This window comes from Amblyomma mixtum, chromosome 10 (genome assembly GCF_055824585.1).
Source record: "Amblyomma mixtum isolate Tamu chromosome 10, ASM5582458v1, whole genome shotgun sequence".
Lineage (NCBI taxonomy): Eukaryota > Metazoa > Arthropoda > Arachnida > Ixodida > Ixodidae > Amblyomma > Amblyomma mixtum.
The window spans coordinates 85766777-85785159 of NC_143021.1; the positions used below are offsets into that span (position 1 = coordinate 85766777).

Sequence of the window (18383 nt, forward strand, 5' to 3'; positions counted from 1 at the left end):
CTGGGTTCACCACCCACACCGAAGGGAGCTTCTCTCGAAACATTCTTACTGGCGCCTTTTGAGAAGCAACTAGTTCCCTCCCTATCTATTTCTATAGCTTTGTTACGCAAGCCTCTGTCGTTGCCTTCCTTATTTATTTTTATTTTAATGTTACTTTTGCTTCCTTTGTTTTTGTATTTTTATATATAAAAGTTTTTCCCCTTCCCTGTCCTTCGCAACCCTCACCCTCTTGCCCCTAAATGGACTGGAGCACTTGCGCCTTATACTGACTTTGCGTCCCGTTCCTCTAACGGGAGAGAGAGTGGTTCCACTTCTTCCTTTACGTATGGTGCTTAGAAAATGAGAAATTGTGCTCATTCGTGTGTACACCCTGAGGAAGGACGGTCCTCCGTTCGAAACTGTTGGTATTAAATATTAAATGTAGATAATTGCAAAGTTGTGACCCCTTCTATATATATATATATATATATATATATATATATATATATATATATAGGTTGCGAAAGCATGAAGTACTTGACTGCTTACAAGACTCTATAGCGAAGTATACGCTTCGTTAACGGAAACATATTTATTCGACTCGATGTTTCGATCGAAAGACCGATATATATATATATATATATATATATATATATACATATACCGGGTGTTTTTTTTAGAAGGTCCAAAATTTTTAAAGGTAAATTCCTTTAGATTTATTTTAACCCTGGGGCTATACTGAGGGCTACGGCGGACGCCAGGTAAGAGGAAAACTATTTTAATTAGTTCCCTGATTAACTGATTACGTTAATTAACTCTTATAATTTTTATTTTAGGGGATATGTTGTATTAGCAGGATTGGAGGTCGACTTCCAAACAGTCCAGACAAGAAAAAATATTTTCATGAAAAAATTTATTACGCGCGTTACGAAGCGAGAAAAAGTCACCCTGCTAGGTAGCTTCACACAGTCACACAGCGTCTGTGAGCGCCTGTGACGTAGTTCGCTCCGCCCTGCGCTTTGTGCCAGTGCGTTTTTGTTCCAACGCGGCATTCGTGAGGCCGCGGAGCGAAACGAGGTAAAGGCCGATTCACACGACGGACCGTTCGCCCGCGGCCCGCGCACTACGTGTGCATACGTCAGCACTTTGAGGGGCGCGCTGTCGGCCGCCATCCATCCATGCATCCAGCGCGCCTCTCAAAGTGCTGACGTATGCACACGTAGTGCGCGGGCCGCGGGCGAACGGTCCGTCGTGTGAATCGGCCTTAGTGCGCGGGCCGCGGGCGAACGGTCCGTCGTGTGAATCGGCCTTAAGCAGCGATAGCGCGGGCCGCCAGTCCGGGACGCGTGACGCAAAATGCAGGGCGGAGTGAACTACGTCAGAGGCGCTCCCGCCGCTGACTTCCGGTGTGAAGATGCCTACCAGGGTGACTTTTTGCGCCTCGTAATGTGCGTGAAAAATTTTTAATTAAAATTGTTTTTTCTCGGTTGGACTGTTTAGAGGACGATCTCCAACTCTGCGAATACAACATACACCCTAAAACAAAAATTAGGAAAGTTAATTAACATATTTAGTTAATCAGTGAACTAATTAAAGCAGTTTTCCTCTTGCCTGGCGCCCGCCGTAGCCTCCAGTATAGCCCCAGTGCTAAAATAAATGTAAAGCAATTTACCTTTTTTTGAAAATTTTGGACCTTCTAAAAAACCACCCGGTACATATATATATATTGTTACGGGATTGGAGAAACGCAGGAAGGGCAAGGCCGGAGAACAAAAGGTAAAGAGGTTGAGAGTGTTGTGCCCCGCTGGACGCTGATTCCCGCTCGCCGATCGAACCTCTCGCCGCTGGCCTGTTGAACCAGCTAGAACACCCCGGCTATAAAGATTATAGCCGTAACATCTTGGTGGAGGCGCCGGGTAACGATCTCAGCAACAAAACGGCGCAGCAACAACTGGAGCAGCCCCGCCGGCGTCGTCGCCTTGCCGGCCTGGAACCGCTGACCGAAACCATGCAGTCTCCCGAAGAGCCGTCCGCAGCACGAAGTGACGCTGCGATCCAAGTTTCAGACCAGCGTGTGGCCACAGCGACCGGTTCAACGCAGCACTATCGGGAGCCTCGCAGTTTCGCCGGAGCAGCAGGCGAGGACGTGGAGGAATGGCTGACCCATTACAAAAGGGTGAGCCGCTATAACCGCTGGGACGCCGCCACTCAGCTAGCCAACGTGGTCTTCTTTCTGACCCATACAGCTTTGGTGTGGTTTGAGAACCACGAGGACTCCTTCACCACCTGGGACCGCTTCGTAACTGAACTGCGACAGTGTTTTGACGATTGCCTCGCGCGCCGCAAGCGCGCCGAACAAACGCTGGCACACAGGGCTCAGTTACCGGGCGAAACGTGCACGACCTACATAGTAGAAATACTCAAGTTATGCAAAACAACGAACGCTAATATGACCGAGGATGACAAAGTAGGACATCTTCTGAAGGGAATTGCAGAAGATGTCTACAATTTTCTAATCACCAAAGATGACTTGGGGGTCTCAGACGTCATTCGGCACGTCCGCACATTCGAGACGTTGAAGACTCGTCGTATTACGCCTAAATTTGGGCGACTGGCTAACGTTCCAACTGTGAGCAGCGTCGAAGAGCGTTTTACGGATCTCTCAACGACGATCCGCCAGATCGTTCGCGAGGAACTTCTGAGATTCGAGCCCCATGCACGGTGTCCTCCATCTGTGCCGTCTGAAGTTCCCGTTTATCAAAGTTCTCCATTAGTAGTCCCCTCGATGCCTGGGCTGAGTTCTGTAAACACTGCACACACGTCCAGGTTCGGTGGACCCAGTCATCCCTATCACTCCTACCCACGCTCGGCGGACTTCGAATTGAACTACGATCCAGATTATGAACATCGTTCAAGACCGCCTGCACCCTCCTTCCGGCGCCCAGCCAGAAGGCCTGAGGACGCGCGTGGGTATTCAGTGCTTCCCGCCTCGTCAGAGTCTTCAAGAGAACAAGCTCCTCGTCGCACCGCTCCCGTTTGCCGCCGCTGCGGCATCGAGGGGCACATTGCTCGCTATTGCCGCCGCCGTCCACCACCTCGATACGAGCGGCCCGTCCATCCTCCTCCGCCGGTCAACAATTCGTACGACCCTCCTTTTCAACGGCCCTTGACCTCGAGCGACTATCCTCTGCCCGACGGACAACGCAGCCACTCTCCCGTCTCCGACCGAAGTTTCTCACCACCCCCTTCCTCTTCTGTGCGCCGTTATTCGTCACCCCGGCGACGTTCCCCATCGCCTTCGCCGGGAAACTAGTCAGCGCGGCCGCGGGAGGTGAGGCCGCTGGAGACTGTGCGCTGCGTTTAGAAATTCCTCCCTCAATTGTTATGCTGCAGAACACAGTTCATGTGCTTGTAGATGGTGTGCCCACTATGGCGTTAGTGGATACGGGTGCAACTGTCTCAATTATGAGTTTGTCATTCAAGAACCAGTTAGGCCGCAAAGTTATGTTTCTTTGGGACCGCAGTGTTAATTTTCATGGCGCGGGCGGTGAGTTATTGTGCCCCTTGGGGATATGCAGTGCTGTGATGTACCTCGGCGGAGCCATTTTTACAGCGGAGTTTGCAGTGCTTCCGAGATGTACGCATGACGTTATCTTAGGTATTGACTTTTTACGAATGTGTGGCGCAACTGTTGACTGTCGCTCTGGGGAACTCTGCGTTGATGGTTCCCTTCCATCTGGACTCTTCGAAGAGACGCCGGCTCGACAAGATGTGTTTTGTGTATCCGAGGATACCAGTGTGCCCCCGCTTTCTATCAAGTGCGTCCCAGTTTCATGCCCCAGCCGTGCTTCCGATACCTTCGATGCCACAGTGGCGCCTCTATATTCTAACTGCGCTAAGAAACTCATTCTGGTTCCACATTGCCTGGTGTCAGTGTTCCAGGGGAGGACCCAGTTGTGGGCCATCAACTGTTCTTCGCAACCAGTTGTTTTACCAGTTCACATGAAGGTCGCCACGTGTAATCAAGATGTCCCTGCCTCGGTGGCTTTGGTTGCTGACGCACCAGACGCAGTAGCTGCTACTCCAGCCACTGACTCACAGCTGCGTCGGATGATCAGCAAGTCCCTGAACAGTGTCGAGCGTGATGCCTTAGAAGCCTTGCTGGTGAAATACTCGTCTATCTGACTTTTCAGAGCCCAGTGGTTCCCGTAACAATATATATATATATATATATAAAGTTGGGGAAGTCACATTGAAAAACTTAACAGATTTATTCAACGTTTCGACCAGGGACTGGTCTTTTTCAAGAATGATCATACAGTGCATGGAAGGGTCTTCTTATAGCAGTTGGTGTGCCCACTATCAAGATGTCCAATGTCTTTTAAATATGTGAATAGAAAAGTCATTGCAAGTCTCTGTTGCCTAAGGCAGGCTAAGGGACCTAAAACTTTGTCCATTGTAAGGGGCACTGAGCAGAGCTTCTGCATGCAATGTTCATAGTACGCACGCTCGTTGGCATATGCAGGGCACTCAAGCAAGATATGCTCCACTGTTTCTATCGCGGCACAGTTGTCCCAGTGCGGACTGTCCATTTGTCTAAAACGGTATCGTAAGCCGTTTGTATATGCAGCATTAAGACGAAGTCGATGATAAAGTGTTTCCAGATGTCGAGGAATTCTGGGTGAGAGTCTTGATCTAAGATGTGGGTCGATTGAGTGAAGAAATTGGTACTGATATGTCGGCAAACTCCAAAGCCGATACATTTCTTCGGAAGCAAAACTTTTGGCCACCTGGGACGAATAAGAATTCGTAAAAAAAATTCTTATGTATCTTCGATGTTGGTGGCCCTTACGGGCCGCTTCATCTGCTTTTTCATTAGCCTGAATGCCACAGTGAGCAGGTACCCACTGAAATGTTATGAAGTGGCCTGCGGCAATAGCTAAATGATGTAGATATCCGATGTCCAGGGAAACTGGCTGGTGATTCGTTTTCTTCAGCAGGTTGGCCAGGATCTGAAGAGATGCTTTCGAATCAGTGAAGATAACCCAACGGTTGGCGGTTCGGCGCAGGATGTAAGAAACAGCTTCCTTAATGCCGTGAAGCTCAGCTGTCGTAGAGGATGTCCTCCGCTGCAGCCGGTAAGAAAGGGCATGGCCTATTGAGGGCACATAAAGGCCACATGAAGAGGTTTCTTTAGTAGTTGAACCATCGGTGAAGATATGGGTGTGCTGCCTATATTCCTCCGTTAAGTAGGCGAGAGTAGTTTGCGGAAGAGCTGCCTGTGGCATGCGGCTCTTTGCATTCACACCTGGAACAAACTTCTTCACCTTTAGAGGAGAGAGTGTCCATGGAGGAAAGGTCAGAGGTAGTAGTTTCTGTGGCTGATTAATAGTAGGGATGGGCAGGAGCTGCACTGCCTGGCCAAAGCTAGAGTTGCTGTGAGTTAGGTGGACACGGTGCAGGAAGTGCTTCTTCCCTTGAAGAACATGGCGGAGATGGGTACGCATAGTTTCCTGGGCGGCAATCACCTCTAGTGGGAGACATCCTTCCTCCGCTACTGTTCCTGATGCAGAGGAACCCTTTGGGAGGCCAAGGCATATTCGCAGGCAGTTGTTCCGTGCGGCAACGAGAGACTTATTGCTTGATGTAGATAATCTTTGAAACACTGGTAGACAGTAGCGCAAGGTTCCTTCAACGTAGGCTTTTTCAAGCAGAAGCATTGATCGGCAGTTGCTACCCCACCTTGTTCCCGCCATGAACCTAAACACTTGCGATGCTGCAGTGATCCTCTCGCGGAGTTTTTGATCTGAGGTGTCCATGACAGATTATAGTCGATTACAACACCCAGGAATCGCTGAGATTGTACATATGGTAGCGATCGTCCGCCTAGGAGCAGCGGCTATCGGGTCATCGTTTTTCTTGTAAACGCCATTGCAACACTCTTTTCTGGCGAGAGACGAAGACCTCTGGAAGCCAGGTACATCGAAATGTGCAATAGCGCTCTCTGTAGACGTTGCTGGGTGATATAGCGCGAACGTGATGCGGTCCAGATGCAGATATCATCAGCATAAATTGTTATACGGACCCCTCGCGGAAGGTTTCTTCTTATGTGTATAAGGGCAATATTGAACAGGAGAGGGCTGAGCACCGCTCCCTGTGGTACGCCCCTCTCTACTGCGTGAAAGCGTGTTGGACCGTTTGGAGTGGTCATAAAAATTTGCCGTTCTTTCAAATAATGCCCAATCCATTTGTATAGCTTTCCTCCAAGGCCAAGACTGGCAAAGGCGGCGAGTATTGCATGGTGAAAGACAGAGTCAAAGGCGGCCTTGATGTCTAGGAAAACGGCTGTCGGGATGTACCCAGCATGAAGGTACTCCTCAATTGATGAGACGAGGGAGATGATATTGTCAGTCGCAGACCTGTTTTGACGGAACCCGTTCATTTCCTGGGGGAACTCATTTCGGCTTTCTAGGAACCAAGTTATGCGTTTGCAGATCATGCGCTCCATGAGATTACCTACGCAGCTCAGTAGGGCAATGGGCCGGAATGATGCGTAGCTTGTTGGCTGCTTACAGGGTTTCAAAACAGGCACAATTTTCGCCAGCTTCCATTCCGTGGGGACCTCACCAGTCATCCAGGAAGAATTGTAATACTCCAGGAGTCTAAGACGGGAGGTGTGGGGTAGCTTTGCAATGGCTTCATAGGTCACTTCATCATGACCCGGAGACGTGTGTCTATTTGTCTCCGCGATAGCTGTGGATAGTTCTTCTATTGTGAAAGGCAGGTCTAACGCTGGCACTGCCGCCTTTGGGATGCCTGATTGACCATTTGCGGAGAGTGTCGAATGCCCTGACCCTGTCGACAGTAGCCTGCAGTATTCTTCTGAGACTTCTTTTATAGATTTTTGTTCGTGAAGGGAGAGTGCAGCGAAGGGGTGGAGTTGTTGAGGTGGCGTGCGCATACCTCTAACTATCCGCCAAATATTGGTTACTGGTTGGCGCACATCCAGCGTAGAACAAAAGTCACGCCACTTTTGCCGACTGAGTTTATCCATATAGCGTCGAATGTGACGTTGTGCCCTTCGGCATGCACGTAGGTCATCGAGGCTTTTTGTGCGCAGAGCTTTCCTTTCAGCTCGCCGGCGTATAGCGCAGAGCCTTTGAAATGTGTCATCATTTGAAGGTAGGCTATCATTTTTAGTTGTAATTTGTGTACTCGCTCTCAGGCAATACGCCATTGTTGATGCTAATTCCTCATTGCGAGTTGGCGCAGTAATTCCTCTGCTTACAGCGCCCTTGTATGCGTCCCAGTCTGTAGATTTTGTAAGGAATTTCTTTGGGTTCCTCTGCGCATCGAAAGCCGATATGAGGATTGGGTAATGGTAGCTTCCGCGTGTCTCCAAATCAGTGCACCAGCCAAAGTTGTGGGCGAATGAACTTCTGACAAATGTCAAGTCGATGCTGCTGGTAGTCGTCGGGCCTCGGAGGTAGGTGATGCTGCCATCATTTAATGGCTGAACCGAATGCTTGGAGAGAAGTTTTGCAAGCTTCGCACCTCGGGCACATGTATGTGAGCTGCCCCAAATTTCATTATGAGCATTGAAGTGCCCGCAAATAATACGCGGTGAGGGCGTCCTTGCTATCAAGTTATCAAGTCTCATAGCATCAAATGGCGTGCCTGGCTCAAGATATACTCCAATCAGAGTGTACTGTTGTCCGGCAATAACTGTGACAGCGCACACGTATTCATTGTCGCTGTGAGGCGGGACATCAACCGATGAGGCCGGGATATCCTTGCGAAAGCCTATCAGCAATCTGCTGACGTTATCTGGTCGTTGTGAATGATGGAAATAGTATCCGTGGAGTCGGAAAGTTTCCTCGACGCGTAATTCACAGATGACTATGAAGGGGAAGCAGTACGCTCGCACGAGCTGTCGGAAATCTGAGAGTTTAGAGCGTAGCCCGCGAGCGTTCCACTTGAAAATGGTGCATGTACGAAAGATGTTGTGGATTGTCAGCTGCGGCGAAGTTCTCGCTGTGGAAGCCATGATTACTGAAGTGTGGTATTACGCCCCTGTGGAGCGTAGGAGAGCGACACAAACGGCTCCATTGCAAGGACAGCTTCTACTTCTGGGAGTCCTCCTGACGAGGGGTTTGCACGGATAAGAGCCTTGATGGCTGCAAACAGCATCGGAATGAGTAGGCTTGTGATATCTTGTTCAGAGTTTCCGGTTTGCTGCTTGTCGCTGATCTTCCTGTCATGTTGTGGCGCCTTAGGCTCAGAGCGAGTGACGCTGTTTGTCGGGTCATGTGCAGTGCGCTGCAGCAGCTTTGATGAAGGAGAAGAACCAACGGACTTCCCACGCTTCTTTTTTACTGCATCAGCGTAGGTCTTGTCAGGTGCTTTCCCACGCTGTGTTGACTGATTCTCGGAAAGAGCTGCCGTAGTCGTGAAAACCACGTCGGGGTTAGGTGGTGGTTCATGGCGCTTAGGGGGTTTCCCTTGTGTTTGCTCTGCCGTGCGAGCAACTGTGGCTGCTTTCTTTTTATAACACCCTCCGTAGGAAGCAGGGTGAGGGCCACCGCAGTTAGCGCATTTAGGTTGTGCTCTCGAAGTGCATTCTTTGTGCGAGTGGGGGCCAGCACACACTTTGGAGCGCACGGGGCCGTTACAATGTCTTGATATGTGGCCATGCCTCTGACATTTATAGCACTGAGTTGCTGCTCCGACGTATTCAGTTATAGGGTAACTACAGAACCCAAGCGTTACTCTTTTTGGTAGCGGCGCATCTTTGGCGAATTCCAGTATAACTGCGCGACGGCGTACCTCTTTGATCTTTCCACCATCCTCAGGAGTGTAGGCGGTGAGCCTCCTTGCTGAAAGGACACCTTGGTCACGTAGATATTCCTTCAGATCTTCGTCTGTGTAGGTGACAGGTGCATCTTGTATTTTGCCATAGCTTGCCATGTAAGAGTATGGGACTCGGGCCTCTACGGCCACTCCAGCCAGCTTAGCTACCGTGAGCAGACGGTTGGCGGCGGGGAGTGTCGATACTGTAACCATCAGGCTTCCATCCTTGTGAATGCGATGGCTGAGGACTTTTTCTTGTGCCGATGCTACAACCGCCGAAGCCACAGTGTTGGGGTTGGCTTTCCATAGGCTTCCTCCTTCCTCGGTGGGCCTGAAGACTACAGGAACACCGGTAGCTCTCTTTTTCTTGTACGAGACAACTGTGAACGATGCTTGGTCCATGTCCTCTGGATGATCGGTCAGAGGCTCGTTGCTTGCTTGGTCGTCACGCAGCCTCTTGTTTGCCGGGCCCTGGTCTGTAGCCGTAACTACAGGGGCCGCTGGACCCGCCGCTGCCGCTGCTGCCATCAGTGCAGCATGGAGTTCAGCTGGTGGTGATGTTCCGTGTCGGCGTTGATACGGCGCACAGCGCCGAGGAGGCCGCTTGACGTGCTTTTGCCGGCGGCCAGGGACCCCCAGGTCGTCGCACGTCGAGAACACACGCCACAAAAAAGTGAAAAACCTCTGATGTGAGAAAATAAAGCCGAAAATTACGGACCGGTGTCAGACAGCCGGCCCACTAAGGAATTCTCTCGTTCGTGACGACAGTTGGCAGACAGCAAGAAATGACTGCGACAAGGCGCCATAGCTAGAAACCAGAACACAGTCGATAGTATCACGAGCCAATATGAATTGCTGTCAATTACAGCTCCAGTTATTTCTATTATTTCTCTCGGGAAGCAAGGTGACTGCCTTTCTAGCTCAGGAAGAAGCTCTAGGCACACTTTCGACTGCTTGTAAGAAGCGCAACTGCCTCGAGAAGTCTTGCATGTTCATTTAGATAGTGAGCGCGAAGAACAGGTCTCCGTGTAGATGCGGCCAGCAAGATGCCGCAAAGAACACAGCTTTTGCTTTGACGGCGGGTCTCCAGCGGACGCTCCGTGTCTCCTAGGCGCGAGTGGGCACCGAGCTTCGATCGTGCCTGCACCCGGTCGCGTGGACCTCCAAAGCGGCAACTTTGATGTTGGAATTGGTCGACAAACCAAGACTCGAACTGAGGGGCGCTAGCTTTGATGAAAAACGCTGCCCCCCTGTCTTGCAAGCGGCCCTATAACGTTTCAGCTGCGTTTCTCTGGATCACCTTGAGTTAAACAGAGGAAAAGCCGCAAAGCTGCTCACATTCGCTTGTTTCTCATCATGTTTATCAAATATTTCTCGCTGCTGTTCCGAAAGTGCCATGTACTTCAGGACTTCACCTCATTTGCATAAATCATGTAATGTTATTCAAACCTTACGCTATACTGAGGTCCCGACTGTATGTGTAAATAAAGCTGTGGCAGGATATCCTGTTCATTAAAAAATTACTGTTCATAAAACAACTAAAACTGGCTTCAATCTAAAAACTACTGTGTGTGCCCAGCAAATTGTTGTTATATTATTAGATTTAATAGCATATATAACATATTAGAATGAACGCAATTATGTGGTTGACAACCAAAATTTGACTGACGTTGTTACCTCTAAGTATTGCCCATACATTTCAGGACGATTGCACGCTAATCGTCAGCGTATACAGAACAAAACTTTGAGTTTTTAGAAATTCGTTCGGTTCTCATGCAATCCACTCCAGGGGGCTTCGTTCCTCTGCATGGTCCTTGTCGTTCAAATAGTGGTTTGCTAACTGCTGCTCAGAAACAGTGCCGGTGAAATTAAATGCAACGAAGTGGTGGTTTTTAGAGAGCTACTCGGAGTTCAGTTCCTTATTTCTCTTTACAGCATTCAATCGGATATAAACTAATACCATTACTACCCGCGTGTTCATTACTTTAATAATTCGTTAATGTAGCTGCTGGTACCAAAGATTATGCCATAACAGCGTATGGCAAATATACGCTTCTCAGTTGTAGGTATGGAATGCAATTCCAAGCCTTTACAACTCGACTGTTGAACGTCAGTGCACAAAATTTGGATTTTAACGCGACGCAGCCTTTTTTGCTAAGATATGGTAAGCGAACTATCCCGCAAAACGAAAATATTTACCTTTAGTATAAATAAGAAATTTGGTATAAATATTTACGTTGAGAATAAAGTATACGTTTTGCCCAAAAATGTCGGGCAAAAGGTATACTATGCAGTATATGCCATTTTTTCTCCTTATGTTAACTGCACTGCTATAGCTGGTAGCCATTTATCGTTTAGTAACTCGGCTACCAGAAGTCCGGGTGGACTTCTCCTTCTTCGAGCACACACCTCGTCACACACACACGCCACCAAAACGCAGCGGTTGCCTGGGCAATTGGACACGCCAGCTTGGGTACACATACCTGGATGCCAGAGCAGCGCATCGGAATTGTTAACTTTAGCGGGTTCATATGAACACCGTTGAAACAGATCAGGAATGAATCGTGACGTGTTTACACAAAACCGCTTTGCACAAAACACCACTCCTCCGAAAACCTGCCCGAACTTTGCCTTTCATTTCAAAGGAAAGCATGTGGTATAAGCACTAAGTTCTTTTGGTGCACTCCTAAAACCTTTCCTATCTTCACCATGAAGTTTAACAAAACTTCTGTTTGGGTTAGATGGTGCATAGCTTATAAATGAAATGAAACTAGCGCACACGAAAAACGCACACAAGAGGAGGATACACACAGGACAAGCGCTAACTTCATCTGATTTATTCGCAGGTAAGAGAGCGAAAATATATACATAAAACGAGACATGCGCAGTAAAGAAACAGATCGTCATATCACAATGCGTGCTCAAGGTATCTGTATTCTGCCTGCAAAAGATTAACTGATGTGTCACTCACACAGTCATGCCCCCTCTTCCTGATGTGAAATGCTTCTAATAATTCACGTGCCATCTTATCACCGCTCCTGCCAAGTATCTTTATCTCCTTCAGCCGCGGCTCGCACGCTCTGCAGTTCGCACAATGGTCTGCCAAATGTGTCCCTCCACCCCTTAATGCCCGCAAATGTTCCCCCGCCCGGTCATTGACACACCGCCCAGTCTGGCCTATGTAAGCCCTACCGCAGGTCAAAGGTATCTCGTAAACGACACCGGGACAGCAGTCGACATAATTCTTTGAGTGCTTCTTCCTGCAGCCACTCTTCTTTTCCGCGCACGAAATGCGTGAGCAAAGTAGGGCAAGTTTCTTCGGTGCGGAGAACACTACAGGAACGCCGTGTCGGCTTGCCACTTTCTTCACATGATGGGCAACCTTATGGATATACGGAACCACTACTGGTTTAAACGAGTTCCTTTCTAGTACGTTCGCTTTGGCGAACATGACCTGCTTGGTTTTTCGAAGAAGGGCCTCGGCCACAGAAACAATGACCGCGCAGGGGAACCCAGCCATAAGTAGCCGGCGTACTTGCTTATTAAAGCTACACTGCATAGCATGCGGGCACGACTTCGAGAGAGCAGACCCCAGGCATAGGCCGGCAATAGACCTCTTAACAGTTTTGGAGTGAGCGGAATCAAAAGGTAAAAGCTCTTTCTGTGCCCTCGGAGCGTACTCCCAACATACATGATCAACTCCTATAGTAAAATTGACATCTAAAAACTGCAACGAATCTTGTAAAGGGAGTTCGTGCGTAAATCTCAATCCCCTCCCGATCTGCTGAAAGCTCTCCAGGATGATGCCAACTGCTTCGGTTGGCAGCATCCTGAAAAAAAAAAACTAAACATTTCTTACACCGAAGCAGTTGGCAGCATCCTGGAGAGCTTTCAGCAGAACGGGAGGGGATTGAGATTTACGCACGAACTCCCTTTACAAGATTCGTTGCAGTTTTTAGATGTCAATTTTACTATAGGAGTTGATCATGTATGTTGGGAGTACGCTCCGAGGGCACAGAAAGAGCTTTTACCTTTTGATTCCGCTCACTCCAAAACTGTTAAGAGGTCTATTGCCGGCCTATGCCTGGGGTCTGCTCTCTCGAAGTCGTGCCCGCATGCTATGCAGTGTAGCTTTAATAAGCAAATACGCCGGCTACTTATGGCTGGGTTTCCCTGCGCGGTCATTGTTTCTGTGGCCGAGGCCCTTCGAAAAACCAAGCAGGTCATGTTCGCCAAAGCGAACGTACAAGAAAGGAACTCGTTTAAACCAATAGTGGTTCCGTATATCCATAAGGTTGCCCATCATGTGAAGAAAGTGGCAAGCCGACACGGCGTTCCTGTGGTGTTCTCCGCACCGAAGAAACTTGCCCAACTTTGCTCACGCATTTCGTGCGCGGAAAAGAAGAGTGGCTGCAGGAAGAAGCACTCAAAGAAGTACGTCGACTGCTGTTCCGGTGTCGTTTACGAGATACCTTTGACCTGCGGTAGGGCTTACATAGGCCAGACTGGGCGGTGTGTCAATGACCGGGCGGGGGAACATTTGCGGGCATTAAGGGGTGGAGGGACACATTTGGCAGACCATTGTGCGAACTGCAGAGCGTGCGAGCTGCGGCTGAAGGAGATAAAGATACTTGGCAGGAGCGGTGATAAGATGGCACGTGAATTATTAGAAGCATTTCACATCAGGAAGAGGGGGCATGACTGTGTGAGTGACACATCAGTTAATCTTTTGCAGGCAGAATACAGATACCTTGAGCACGCATTGTGATATGACGATCTTTTTCTTTACTGCGCATGTCTCGTTTTATGTATATATTTTCGCTCTCTTACCTGCGAATAAATCAGATGAAGTTAGCGCTTGTCCTGTGTGTATCCTCCTCTTGTGTGCGTTTTTCGTGTGCGCTTAAATTTCATTTCATTCACCATGAAGCTTCCTTCCTGACCAGCGCGCTTGTCGTCAGATGTGAGAAATCCATAAAGAAAACTAGACAAACAAACCAAATCAGTAAAGATTAACTTCTGTCGTCTAAAATCACTTCGGGAAAATTTTGTGAACTTCTTAGGTTCTGACTCTTTATTTGCGGCTGCACGGTATTTAGGTCCTAAGCCACCTGCGACCCAGGTACCTTCACCTTCATTCTGCGATCGCATAGGTTTCGACGCACTAACTTGGCGACCATACTAACTTGATGCTATCATGTGTTTCCACATGTAAATACTTCTGCCTCTATTTAAGGGGCACCAAAGGGAAATGGCCGACATGGAAACATGAATTGAGTATTCCTCGCAAACACTTCCCACGTTTATTCCCTTGCGGAAAGGTGTCCGGGTTCTTGTCAAAATCGCAACATAAATTCTTGAGACCTTCCTTCCCTCCTTCAAATCGTCCGTAAATTTCTTCGCATCAAAGTTAATACTTTGAAGCCGTAATACTCCGTCTCTCCGGCGAACCAAGAGGTGAATGCCAAGCCTGAACCCCATCTGGATCCCATTTCATAGCATGCGTCAACGCTCTGCTCTTAGATGTGTTTCCACATTCAGGCGTAATAAAATGATGTAGCGGGTTTTGTCACCATTGCATCAGTCTCCGGAGCACAAGCGAACATTACCGGGTTGGTGGTTTCCAGGACATAAACCGCGCAGCAAGCGAGATGAGCGATTTGGCGTACACCTATTACCGCGTCAGAGCAAATCAGTTCACTGCATTGTTTTCTTCCTCAGTTAGCGAGACTCGCCGACACTGCGTTCTTTGCGGTCGACGAACTAGCCCAGTCTGCGTCTATCGATGCGCTTTCGTTGCTGCTTTCAGCGAGAGACATTACACAGCGAGCCAGCCGATGAATTGAGTTGTTGTCGGACTTATTTTGATATTTGTTTGTTTCATGTATATGTGTGGTTTTGAGACCTGCTTCATTACCCATATACAGTCTAGCCCGGTTATAACGAAGTCGGCGGGAATCGGAAATCACTTCGCTATATCCGCTATTTCGTAATATGCGGACTACGAAAAAAAATGCAAACATCGGCATACCGATTTATTGCCGCTGAAAGAAGTCGTCCAGTGTCCCCTGAACACGTTTCGCGAGTGCAGACTTCAGGATTGCGGCTTCCATACCATCCAACTGCGAACCAAAGATCTGGTCGAACTCCGGACTCCCGAGGTACAGGGTCCGTCAAAAGTTCCCAGGCCACATGGTCCGCTTTTCATCGGTATATCCTGGCACTTAAGATTCCGATAGAGCTATCGAGGTTCTCAGATGGTAGAATGATCCTTCTTCCATTCTCTACAGATATTTTGAGCTTCGAGGGTATCTCAACAGCCCGACTATGCTGCTCAAAAGCAAACCCTGTGGCCTTGGAACTTTTGACCGACCCTGCACATCCGTAGCGTGTCAACAGCTGCGATGGCCGCTGCGGAGGTGACCGGTTTAGGGGAACAACTAGCATCTTCGCATTCGCTGTCGGAGGCGCTCTCCGCCAAGGTCTCTTCCATGACACTCCCGGCAACTTCTTCAGTCGTCAAGTCCTCGGTGGCCACAAGGTCTTCGTCGGCGAAAACGAAGTCCATGTGGCTTAGACCCGCAGGCACAAGGTTCAAGTCGCTAGCGGAATCCCGAAGCTGCTCCAAGCAGCCGTCGCGGCGACAGCATCAGCGATTTCATCGACGTCAATGACGCATGAAGCTCGATGACGCTCTCTGCGACGTCATCGAAAAAAAAAAAATCGTCTCTGTTCTTTTTTACATTTTTCCCCTGCGCGGCGTGCTCTACCGCTCTACGCCGTGACGCCTTTCAAGGACGACGCAACACGAGACCGGCGTGCCATGCGATGCAGTGAAGCAACCTTTCGCTCCGCAGGAGAGCAGACAACGCCACGAAAGGACGCCGTCAGCCGAATTTTGCTCTTATTTTCGCGGAAAAAAATCGCCTCAAGGACGCAAAAATGTGTTGATTGGCAGATTATTTTTCGGTTGGTAGTAAATCTCTTCGTTATATCCGCTGACGCGCTCTTATTTACTTCGTTAAAACCGGACCCAAAATGTATTGAAAATGCAAAAATGGGAATGGGAAATTGAAATCCCTTCGTTATAACCGCTATTTCGCTATAGTGGCTTCGTTATAAACGGGCTAGACTGTATTTTTAATGTGATTTTTGATGAGCGCAGTTTCTTTTGTTAATCTACGTCGACTGCTGTCTTGTGAGGTGGCCCCTGGACCTTTGTCGAGTTGCTCCGTGCAACTCTTAGTCCAGGGGACCATTCAGAGCTAGTATTTGTACCGCTCTGGAAAATAAACGAATTGAACTGAATTATTTTCCTATCGAGCCGAACCAGTTACGCGTTCGTATGCGTCAGTTGCTATCGATTCAAAGGCAGGAGTGAAAAACTTGCCCTAGTGCAGAATATAACGCCCTAATCCGGTTAAAAGATCTTCCAGTGTCAGGCAACTAATAATCGTGAAATAAAACAAGGTGTCAGGAAAGCGGAAACTGCAGCCTGTCGGCGTCCGTCTGTTTCTACCACCCGTGTCTCACCCCATCGTTTAGGTTTTCCCCTCCCTTGTTCATTTTGTGATCCCCATCGATATGAGTAAGACGCGAAAACAAAGTCGGCAAATCCCGGAGTCGTAACTAAATTTATGTACAGTGTTGCGCGTTTTTATCACAAAGATTTTCAAAATTTTTCTTACCTCAAGCGCTGGCTCGTTTGCGGTGAAACTGCACACAGAGCTTGCGTATTATGGTAACTTTTGTATCGTAGCAAGTTTTACAAAGGTACTTACTTAGTTGAGCTGTGCATGATGCGAAAACGCAATCGTCTGCGTCGAGATCGGCGAACCGAAACCCGAAACACCGAGTTTTTGCTCAAGGGCGGGAGTAGCGCCATTTGTCTTCTGCAGTGGAAAGCGTCACAAGGCGCCAAGGCAGGCGTTGCAAGGGGCGCGGGCCCTTTGAATACGCCGTTCCAGCATATGCGTTGTCTTTAGTACTTTTCAAGTATAGTACAGTAAAACCAATTACAGGCTTATGTGTCATCATTTACCCAATGAAAGCGACATACCCACATTACACCCGATGAACAGCTGTTCGCCTCGCTGTAGGTTCCGTTGTTGGAAGAACATGGTGCAAGCTGTTTAAAGAAACAGTAGTAATTTATTGGCACTACGCGACGTCCGCTCTTGTGTACGTCCCTTCCTTGTGTCCGTGTCTGTTTGATGCTGTTTTAAGAATTATCTGCCACCAACTCACTCGTGCTTCTACATTGGCTGATAACAAAGCATAGAAAGACTGCCCTTGCAAGCCTGCCCTGAAAATTTTATTTATTCATTTATGTATTCTTTACCTGCACCACCTATTTCAGGCATTACAGACATTTTGATAGAACGGGGTACGTGCTTACGTAAAAGACGGAATGAAAACGAGGAAACACAAACGACATCTACAATGCGCGACTTCCAACTAGTTTATTTCATAGAGAGCTGCACATTTATACCCTAGAGGTCAAACACAGCTATAAAAACTGTCGTATGCGGACTTCACGTGAGCATACCGTCACCACAGCCCCGCCGTGGTGGCTCAGTGCTTACGGCGCTCGGCTGCTGACCCGAAAGACGCGGGTTCGATCCCGACCGCGGCGGCCGAATTTCGATGGAGGCAAAATTCTAGAGGCTCGTGTACTGTGCGATGTCAGTGCACGTTAAAGATCCCCAGGTGGTCGAAATTTCCGGAGCCCTTCAATACGGCGTCCGTCATAGCTTGAGTTGCTTTGGGGCGTTAATCCATAATAAACCAAACCATACCGCCACCAAAGGTGCAGCTTGATTACATCAAAAGTTACAACAACCCTGAGCACTGCTATCAAGAAGGAAAGAACAATCATGAGGTGAAAAATGAGGAAAGGTGACATTAAAAGAAATCGTAGCAAAGCAGTCTCAAAACCAAAACCAACAATCAAAGGCACGCCAAAGCGTAAAAACTAAACTAATCATCGTAGCAAAAGCAGTGTCAAAAAAAGCAAAGCACAACACTAAAAACAGTGGGTTAACAGGACAAAAAACGCATTGCAAAGAAGAGTTCAAACCAGAATCGAAGTCTAGACCACCCAACAACAGTACGACCCGAAATAAAATGCAAACCTGAGGCGCAGCAAAATTTACACGTGTGCGTCTGGAAAAGTTACCTCTTTGTTATGAAATAAGATAGATGCAGTGCTAATACATTTACTTTTTGAGACATTTTGAGGACAACAACAACAACAATCAATCCTCAAAGTGGCCGCCTGCCGCGTCTATGCATCGCTGGAGCCTGTGCTATATTCCTTGAAGACTGCAGCTCTCATGTCGTCGCTTATGGTGCTGAACTCTTCTTTGATCCGCTCCCGAAGATGTTCAAGAGTCCAAAGGCTTCCAGTCCTATAGACGCGCGATTTGATATATCCCCATACGAAAAAATCGCATTGTGTCAAGTCTGGCGATCGCGGTAGCCAAGGCATATTGGCCGACCCACGCCCCATCCACCGGCCCGGAAATTGCTCATTTAGCCATTTCCTCACTTTG

The 18383-nt window shown here is 48.5% G+C and overlaps 1 pseudogene; it reads left to right on the forward strand.

Annotated features, from left to right (window-relative positions):
• LOC149326345 (uncharacterized) overlaps window positions 1-18383 on the forward strand; it is a 40596-nt pseudogene that overhangs the window by 18544 nt on the left and 3669 nt on the right.